The following is a 10,578-nucleotide window of genomic DNA, read 5'->3' as shown; positions in this document are numbered from 1 at the left end:
CAGGGTCTCACTCAGGCTTCCAAAGGGTGGAGAGAGGCAGGTGAAACGTGGACAGCTCAAGTCTGGAAAAGTCCGTGAATCCAGATGAGCCCCAAGCTACCAGCCCAACTCTGGTGACCTGAACAATGGCCCATCATTCATCCTGGTTCTGTCTCAGTCCTGGGGTAACGCCCCACTCCCAGCCCTCTCCAGGCCTGCTGCAGCTAGGGATTCAAGATGGGCAGGCCATAGCAAGTGGTACAAGAGGGGCTGCCTGGGCACCCCTTTCCTGCAGAGCCTTGGAAAGGGGCGAGCCGCTGGTTCTGCTCAGGCTATGTGACCCGTGGCAAAGGCTGCCTGGAGGAAGTGAAGAGACCTCCCAATGCACTTGAACCACCCACCATTGAGGAGCCCCTGCTGCCCCTTCCACTGCCCAACTGTGGTTCCAGAAGGGCCTCCTCTCAGCCCCTTCCCTGGCCACAGACTGAGTCCACGGGAGGTAACGACCTCTACTGCATTTATGTAGTCTCTCTTTCCTCCAGGAAGATTTAATAGAGCACTTGACTTTTGCTGATGGGCAGAGCCGCCAGCCCAGCAAGAGAAGAAAGGAGGAGGGACAACCACCAAGGCCGGAATCGGGAAGGGAGGGGTCTTTATACCCAGGCAAGGATATCCAGTTTTCTCTGCAGCAGGTTCCAGGCCTTCCAGTCCTGGGTCTTAAGCCTCCCCCAGTGTCATATCTCTCAATGTTCCAATCCACCCCATCACTTTCTCCTTGTTCTCTCTACACACATACACCATCCCTCACTGCCCCCTCCCAGTGTCTCTCTCCATCCTCACCTTTCTCCTCATCATACTATCAGTAGAGGTTCCTGTGCCAGATGCCCAGTGAGGCCAAACAAGTCAAAACATTGAAGTTTGGAGCAAAGAAGGGATTTACTGCAGGGCCATGAAACGAGATGGGTGCCTCATACCCTAAAAAGCCCAGAGTGCCCTGAAGGGTCTCAGCAAAGCATTTTTAAAAGATGGATGAGGCAAGAGGGGCAGGGTATGTAATCAGTTCATGCACAAGTCTTTGATTGGCTGATGGTGAGAGAACAGGGTGATGTCACAAAGGTTAACTTTATCAGTCTTTAGGCTCCAGGAGGTCTGGGGCTGTGTGCTCACAGTCATCAAGTAGTTAACATCTTCCGTCTGGTGGGGGGCTCCCACATCTGTAAACTTAGGAAGGATACATCAAATACTGTTATCTAGGTACTTCAGAGAAGAGCTAAAGCAGAGATTAGGGAAGGTCTGTCCTGGGAAGGCCCCAGGGTCCCACTCCATTTCAATGCCTTCTCCACCCACCCACACCCAGACCTGTCCTCTCCCCCTTTACAGAAAAGCCCTCCCTCTTACTTTTGTCCCATTTAATCCCCACTCCCCTCTGTCTCATGTGGCTGGACCCACAGCAAAGCCCAGCTGCTGCTGGAGTTGATGGGAAAGGAGGATGGCAGCCCCGCCCCCTGTGCCACTGCTGCTGCTGCTGCTGCTAAGCCACTTCAGTTGTGTCCGACTCTGTGCGACCCCATAGACGGCAGCCCACCAGGCTCTGCCATCCCTGGGATTCTCCAGGCAAGAACACTGGAGTGGGTTGCCATTTCCTTCTCCAATGCAGGAAAGTGAAAAGTTAAAGTCACTCAGTCGTGTCTGACATTTCGCGACCCCATGGACTGCAGCCTACCAGGCTCCTCTGTCCATGGGATTTTCCAGGCAAGAGTATTGGAGTGGGTTGCCACTGACCTTTTCTCAAAACCCAGATTCCCAAGTCCCCTGACCCGTGCCTCCACTCTGACTACTGAGCAAACTCCCCAGAGAGCTGAAACACCCTCAGCCCTATCTCATCTGACCAGCCACCTCCCCCATACTCATCTCCCCCAGGAGGCTCAAGCAGCTCACCTCTGCTCTTTCATCTTCATCCTCAACCACCCTATTCCCACCCCACTATCTGCCACCTCCTACTCCTGTCCTTAACTCTCATGCCATCCAATAGGCTGAGAGCTTAGAACCAGAGCAGGGCTTAGGGTGGGGGTGGGGGTTACTAAAGGCCCCCAGCCTAGAAGTCAGTACCTTGAATTCATGCAGCAGTGTCTCCTGGCTGCATGCTTTGCTCACGTGATCCAAGAAAGTAGATAAATATAATACTGTTATAATGAAGGTTATAAGTGTCACACAAGCCTGGCAGGAAGGATACAAACAGGAAAGATAAACTTTCCCTCTGGGGAGAATGAGGGCAATGTTACTGAGGTGGTAACATTGAGTTAGGTCTTCAAGGATAAGTAGCTTAACAGCAAAGGAGGGGGGAACCCAACTTTTGCTGGGGCTGGGGGGGGGGGGTGTTCTATGTGCTAAGTGCAATGTGAAGCATGTTATGTATGTTTAATCCCATTTTACAGATTAGAAAACTGAGGTTCAGAATGTTACCTTGCCCACATACACCCAGGTAGTAAATGGCAGAGAAACAAGATTCCAAACCTGTGCCCATTCCACTTACTGAGCACTCTCAGACGAGCAGATGGATGAATTTTGGATGAAGCACATAGGCATAAAAAGTACCATGTTTAATGTGGCTAAAATATACGGTACCCAAGGTAGTAGGTGAGAGAGGAAGCAAAGGAAAAAGGCAGGACCCAGATCATTAAGAGCCTTGGGTGCTAAGATGAAAATACCGAGGAATGAATACTTCCTGAGTGAATGAATGAGTTTGAACTCAGGACCACCTTACAGTCGTGCAAGTTGCGTGATACACAACTGCACACAGCAACCTGCTTGGACTTCCTCCTGTTGGTAATGGGAAGACAGCAGAGGCTTTTCAGCCAGGGAGTAACTGACCAGATTTGTAGGAAAAGGAAAAAGATCTGAGGGTTGGGCAGGAATGCATTGGGAAGAGGAAGATGTGAAGACTTGGAGTTCAGGCCAGGAAAGGGAATGGCGCTGTCAGGCCTGAGGCAGGCTGGGACAGGCACCTACTTGATCTGGGCCTGGGACCTGGGTTCTCTCTCAGCTTGAAAGAACTACGTGGGAAAGAGGACTGAGGTGGGAGGGGAGGGCTTCCCTGCGGTGTTAGTCTTCTCAGACTATCGTAAGAAAATATCATAGGCTGGGTAGTTTGAACAAAAGACATTTATTCTCACACAGTTCTGGAGCCTGCAGGTATGAGATCAGGGTTCCAGCATGGTTGGGTTCTGGTGAGGGCTCTCTTCTCGGCTTGCAGACAGCCACCTTCCTGCTGAGTGCACATACAGCCTCCGCGCATTTTCCTCTTCGTATAAGACTACCAATCCTATCAGATTAGGAGCCCACCCTTTGGCCTCAGTTAATTTCCTCAATTACTTCCTAAGAGTCCTGTCTCCAAACACAGTCACATTGGTGTCAGGGCTTCAACTGTGGGGACATAATTTAATCCATAGCACTTGTCCATACAGATCCCTGCCCCAGCCATGTTCCCCATCTGCATAATCCCCTAGTCCTGGCCAGACTGGGGCTCTGAGCCCCAGCAAAGCAGACCCTCTTCTTCCTGAGTCTGTGACCCTGGAGCCAGCCAGGGGCTCATTTTCGTAACTCCGTTTCCTGGAAGGTGTCTCAGCCTTCACCTCTCCCCAGTTGAGTCTTGCCAGGGAGCAAGTTGAGCTTGGCTTGGAGCAGGCCGAGGATGCAGGGAGACTGCCAGGAGGAGGGAAAACAGAAAGAGAGAAAGAGGAGGGGGAGGGAAAGGGAGAATGACACGCACTCATTCATTCGCTGGATCACCAGATACTGTGCTGAGTGCCTACAGGAGCCATGCAGAAATAAAGGACCCCAGGTTGACTAGGAGGAGGCCTGCATATGCCCCAGGAGAGGTCTCCTCCTCCACAGCATTGAGATTGGATGACCCATGAATACCGAGATTGGACGTATACTTTTCCTAGTTCACCCCACTCCTACCTGTGCACAAATGCACACACACCACTTCTCTCTTCTGCATCAAGAAACAGAAGCCTGGTGGTCAGGCAGATCTGGGTGGCAGGTCCCTTCTGCCACTAATTAGCTGCCTGATTTAGGGCAAGTCACTTCTCTGGGCATCTATCCTTGGTTTCCTCACTGTAATATCCCCCTCAAGATTGCCAGGAGAAATATCAACAACCTGAGATATGCAGATGATACCACTCTAATGGCAGAAAATGAAAAGGAACTAGAGAGTTTCTTGATGAGGGTGAAAGAGGAGAGAAGAAAAGCTGGTTTAAAACTCAACATTCAAAAACCTGAGATCATGACATCCAGTTCCATCACTTCATGGCAAATAGAAGAGGGGAAAGTGGAAACAATGATAGATTTTATCTTCTTGGATTCCAAAATCACTGTGGACAGTGACTACAGCCATGAAATTAAAAGACACTTGCACCTTGGAAGGAAAGCCATGACAAACTTTGTGTATTAAAAAGCAGAGACATCACTTGTCCACAAAGGTCCATCTGTATAGTCAAAGCTATGGTTTTTCCAGAGAGGTGTAAGGTGTTGGGCCATAAAGAAGGCTGAGCACCAAAAAATTGTTACTTTCAAATGGTAGTGCTGGAGAAGACTCTCACAAGTCCTTTGGACTGCAAGGAGATTAAACCAGTCAATCCAAAAGGAAATCAATCCTGAATATTCTTTGGAAGGACTGAGGCTGGAGTTGAAGTTCTAATACTTTGGCCACCTGATGTGAAGAGCCAACTCATTGGAAAAGACCTGGATGCTGGGACAGATTGAGGGCAGGAAGAGAAGAGGGCAACTGAGGATGAGACGATTAGATGGCATCACCGACTCAATGGACATGAATTTGAGCAAACTCCAGGAGATAGTGAAGGACAGGGGAGCCTGGCGTACTACAGTCCATGGGGTTGCAAACTTAGAGTCCATGGGGTTCAGACTTAGAGGCTGAACAACAAAATACCCCACTCAAAAAATTAGAGACACACTGGACATGAATACACTTTGTAGCCTGTGAAGTACCAATGTTCTTTATGAGGAGGCTAACACTCCTATCAGCCTCTCATTGAGCACCTAATATGTTCTAAGGACCAGGCTGCTGGAACAGGAGGTCCAAGAAGAAAGAGACTCACTTGTTCACCATGATCCCCAGTACATAAAATAGTCCCTGGCATGCATCAGGCCCACAATATTTGTTAGAAGCTTTGCCATGCATCATCTCATTTAGTCTTGACAGTAACACTTATGAGTACCATTATGGACCCTCTTGATGGATACAGAACTGTGGGTTAGGAGATAAAGTCCATCTCCCAGGGTCCAATGTAATAAATTCCCTCCTATGAGGGCTTCCCTTATAGCTCAGTTGGTAAAGAATCTGCCTGCAATGCAGGAGACCCAGGTTCAATTCCTGAGTCAGGAGGATCCACTGGAGAAGGAAATGGCAACCCACTCCAGAATTCTTGCCTGGAGAATCCCCAGGGACAAGAGGAGCCTGGCAGGCTACACCCCATGGGGTCGCAAGAGTCAGATGCAACTGAGTGAAATGGCAGAATGTGATTTAAGCCGAAGCAATTTTGACCCAAACCCGCAGTGATGATGAGGATGATGACATCTGGAGTTTACTGAACCAGAGGTCATCAAGTCCAATCCCCTGCCTCCACCTACACCAGGTTTCTGCCAAACCCCCTTCTCCTCATTCCACCCTATTCCCTGTCCCACGCTGCTCAGGATGTTGCAAAAGTCACCTGTCCCTCTTCCGGCCTGAAAGGTGACATTTTCCCTGTAATCGTCCTCCCAGAATCTTCCACCAGGACCTCCTTCCTTCCTCTGTACTGATAGCCCTTCCCCTTTCTGGAGCCTGAAGTCTCTCCTGCCCCCACTGGAAGATGGTGTGAAAAGAACACTGCCCTGAGTTCTAATCTGTCAGCTACCAGTTCATTTGGGCCTTCAGGCAAGCAAGCCATAGACCCATCTAGGCCTTGGTTTCCCATCTACATAATGCGTGAACTGGAGAAGAGCTGGAAGGCCGCTCCCAGCTCTGGTCTTCTTGGGAAGGGCCTTTCTCAGCCATCAGGGTGGAGCCATCCCCTCTCCTCTCACCCACATCCCCACACACACCCCTCTCCCTTCACCCACATGCCCACATGTACCCCTCACTCCCTACCCACACCCCTCCCCCACCCATACTGCTGTCCTCCCACTCACACACTTACTCACACCTCTCTAGACCCAGCCACACACCTCACCCTCCTACCCACATCTCCACATGTACCCCTCTCCCCCCTCGAGCCCACCCTTCTCCAGCCAGGAGATACTGCCCAGCTCTCCCTGAAGCTTCCTGTGTGGTCTTCCCCACCCCATATCTCCCATCCTAGAACTTCCAAATCTACCTCTTGGGAACCTCTGTTCTCTCCCAGCTCCTAGCAGGCCTTCCTTCTACTTTAGGTTGTGCTGACCTCTCTTCCTCTGCCAGTGCCCAGGGTCCCCTACAAAGCCACCATCGGCAGCGAACACAACTGGAGGCTGGCCCTTCCCCAGCCTGCAAGGCCAGCTCCCCTCATTCCAGCCTCAAGAAATTTCCCAAGCAGGGGTTTACAAGGTCTGTTTGCATTTTAAAGGCAACTTCCCCCACCCCACCCCTCAAAAAGAAAACTTTCCAAAACTTTTCAGGTCCGTTTACATTTTAATATAAACCCGTCTGGGCCTGTTGCCTGGGATTTAGCACTCAGCCCTAAATTCAAAATCTCTTTGGGGGAAGCTTTTTGCTTTTACACAGCCCCTCCCTTAGGACTGGGCCCACCCAGGGCTTTTATAAGTGGGGGTGGTCACAGACCCCAGGAGCAGGAGTTCCAGGCTGGCCTGGCCTGACCTCTCACAAGGCTGGCGATCAGGCCAGGGTCACCGAACAGTCACATGTTACTTTGAATGAGAAGCCTTGAACTGAGGCTGAGAAATGAAGTTGGGAAACAGTTCAGCCAAAAGCAATTGGACTTTTTTTTAGTGTTTTTTTGGGGAAAAAAAACCTCTATTGTCCGACTAACCTTCCATGATGCTGGAAAATTGAATTTGTTTCCTGAGCAGTCTGGTCCAATTTCCCCTGGGTGGGGACGAGGACGGGCTCCCCTCCCTGCTGCTTCAACTTAGAAGCTTCTGGCTCTGCTCAGAGACCAGGACCCAGAAGGAAGACAGGGACCCTGAGCCCTGGTCCTTCCAGACGGCAGCACTCACAGCCCGAAACTCGATCTTTCCTGGGGAAGCTTCCACTCCAAGCCCTGGACGTCGGGGAAGCCTTTCCTGGATCTCACTATCATAGCACCCTGGGTTTGCTGGACTGCTGTCTTGGCCTGTCCTCCAGCCACTGCAGCTCTGTGTCCCCAGCTCCCTGCCTCTGTCTCCAGGCTCTCAAGGCAAGTCCATAGAGGTACAGCTATAAAGCATTTGTGCTGCCCGCCAGGCTGGCCGGGGAGCCATCTGCAGCCGGGTAGGGTAGCTGCCAGGCCTGCAATGACGGGAACCCTGAGCCCCAGCCCTTCCCCCTCCCAACCCCCAGAGCAGGAACCTCACCGTCTATCAAGGCCAAGGAGGCCAAAGGTGAGGGGTATGACCTTGGGGCCACTCCAGGAGTCAGGGGACAGACATAGTTGGCCCCTATTTGGCCACCTGCAGCTGAGCCGAGCTTTGGGGGTGGGGATGGAGGAGGGGCTTCATAAGTTCTAGGACTGACCCCGTATGCCTCAGTGAGAGACTTGTCCTCAGCAGGCCACCACCCTACACCATCCCCTGTGGGTAACAGAAAAGTTCCCAGGTCACTAGCTTGGAGAGGAGAGAGAAGGAAAGGACTGTCTCCCAGCCCCAGGGAGAAGGGCCTTCCTCACCTCCCTGTTCCCTTCACCCATGCTCCCTCTCCCTCCTGGGGAAGGACGCTGAGTGAGTGGACTGCTGGCACAGGCCTCTGGCCACAGCAGACGCATCTGGTTCCAATCAGGAAAGTTGGTTCCCGGATCGTCACACAGGGGAGGGAGACCACAGCCTCATAGCTGTGCACCCCGGCACCCCCCTAAAGTGCAGTCTGACCTCACCTCCCAGGGACCCTCACACACAGCCACTGGAAGACTAGCTGAGGCAGGGATTAGGGGGACTGGGCCTGCCTTTTCTTTTGTCTTTTTTAAAATACTTTTTTTATTTGACTTAGTTGTGGGGCTCAGGTTCAGTAGTAGCTGCACGCAGCCTGTGGGATGTTAGTTCCCTGACCAGGGATCAAAGCTGCATCCCCCACATTGGAAGGTAGATTCTTAACCATTGGAGCACCAGGAAAGTTCCTGGGCCTGCCTTTTCTTACCCAGTAGTCTAACCATACACCCCAAACCTACCATAATTAGGCGACTAGACCACAGAGGAGAGAAGGGAAACTGCAAGAAGGGGTTTGGAGGGAGGAGAAAGGACTGCAAACACCAAGCAAGGGAGTCCTGGAAACCACCAGGTCCCAGTTGGATCTTCTTACAAATGGAGACCAGAGGTCCTGAGAAGGAAGGCCAATAGAACCACTAACTGGACTTGGCTCTAAGCCCTATTCAGGCATTCTGCCCACTGGTCCTCATAGAACTCTATAGATAGGAATCACCATCCCCATTTGACAGATGGGAAAACTGAGGCTCACAGCAGTGGAATGTCTTACCTGCCCACCCTCACCAGGTAGATCAGTGATCAAGTCTGTCTGAGCCAGAGTCTGAGTACCAGGCTAACCTCCACAGAGCCAAGGCTGCCTAAGCAGCCCAAGTCCCAGAATCCCATTTTTTCTTCCCTGCTGTCTCCAGGCTTGGACCAGGTAGGAGCTCAGTTCTAGAGAATCTGTCCTCCCCACCCAAGGCCTGCTCTGGTTTCTGGACCCTTAACCACCCAGCTCCAACCTTTGTCTCCAAGCCCAGGATGAAAAAATAAAGCAACCTCCCTGGTCATGGCTTGGTGCCAGAGTTCTCATACTGGCTCTGGATGACCCTGGCACCTGGGCCTCAACTTCCCCATCAACAAAATGGACAGAGTTATTTGAAACTGGGTTGGACAGTGATACTGATTCCCCAGCCTCCATTCCTGTCATCCTGAACAAACCGAGAGGCTTCCCCCTTGGCTTGGGTGGTCTTTAGATGGTTCTGACCCCAATTTCAGAAGTTAGAGCCAGCAAGGGGGCCAAGACAATGAGGGGACCCAGCCAGCCATGGAAGCTGCTAATCTCCATCTCTCCCTGAGGGGACTTCACTGCTGCCTCCACTGAAAGCAATTTGTCATGCCCTGAATTAAGTGATTCCAACAAGGGTTTAATTTCAGTTTAATGGCTCTGTTTTTATGTGTAATTAAATACCACTGCATGGCAAAAATATGTTGTTTGCACTTTGGAGACTGTGTAAAGGTCCAGGAAGCCAATCCCACTGGGTTTCCACTCCCCGGCTCCACCGGCCCCTCCCCTCGCCTAGCTGGAACAGTCCAGGTCGTGGAGAAGGGGGTTGGGGGCCTGGAGAAGGGAGGGGGATGGTGAGGGGAGAGGTGGTCCTGGTGGCGCCTGCTCACTCTATTAGAGTATGTTTCTAATTATCTACAACACCCCCACTTCTACTCCCTGACCTCAAGCCTCCCCAGCCTCTGAGACCTCAGACAAAAGGGGGACAGGATACTCCACAATGAGCATCTAATTAGACACCACAGTGGCTGGTATGATGGCTGCTTCCCCGTGCATGAATGTGTGTGTGTGTGTGTGTGTGTGCGCACGCGTGTATGCCCACGTGCCTAGAAGTCTGCTCCATTGCCCCTCCTCCACTCATTGTTCCCTCACCTCCTTGAACATACTTTCTTCCCATTGATCCTCTCCCACAACTCACAAAGCACCCCCTTTCCTCCGCCCTTCCCTAGAACAACGCAGTATCCCAGCTACCAGGCTGCCTCTCAGCTCCATCCAACCATATCATCTTGACTTTCTCTTCCAAGGTCAGAGTTCATATTGCCATAGGGGTCTGGAATGCAGAGGGAGTTTCTCTGGCCAGGAATGTTTCAGGGTCATTTGCCATACAGCCATAACCACCCCCGCCCCGCCGCACAGGAAGGGGGGCCCCTGAGCTGGAGCCCCAAGTCCTGCATGCTTCATAACATTCCTGGAGTAACTTGAAGGTGGAATCTGGCCCAGAGGGCAAAGGAGTTGGGACAAGCAGTGTTTTCCTGGAAGGAGTTGAAGGAACGGCCATGTCTGGAACCTCAGAACCCTGATAAGAGAAGGGGCCAGGGGTCTTGGCCAGCTTTCCAGAGACTCCACCACCTGAATCCAATACTAGAGTCAATCCACTTTTCCATTTTTTTTTTTTTTTTGTTCTCTACTCCCACCTTGCCTTCCTGGCAATGGAAAACCCAGCCCCCAACCTACAGCCAGACGTCGAGTCTTGATTTCCACTAAGGAGCCAGGAGTGAAGTGAAAGTCACTCAGTCATGTCTCTTAGAGACCCCATGGACTGCCGGGAGCCTGCCAGGCTCCTCGGTACGTGGAATTCTCCAGGCAAGAATACTGGAGTGGGTTGCCAGGCCCTTCTCCAGGAGATCTTCCCCACCCTGGGATCAAACCCAGGTCTCTGG

Source organism: Budorcas taxicolor, chromosome 19, assembly GCF_023091745.1.
Source record: "Budorcas taxicolor isolate Tak-1 chromosome 19, Takin1.1, whole genome shotgun sequence".
In the NCBI taxonomy this organism is placed as follows: domain Eukaryota; kingdom Metazoa; phylum Chordata; class Mammalia; order Artiodactyla; family Bovidae; genus Budorcas; species Budorcas taxicolor.
Note: the sequence above shows the minus strand (reverse complement) of the source record.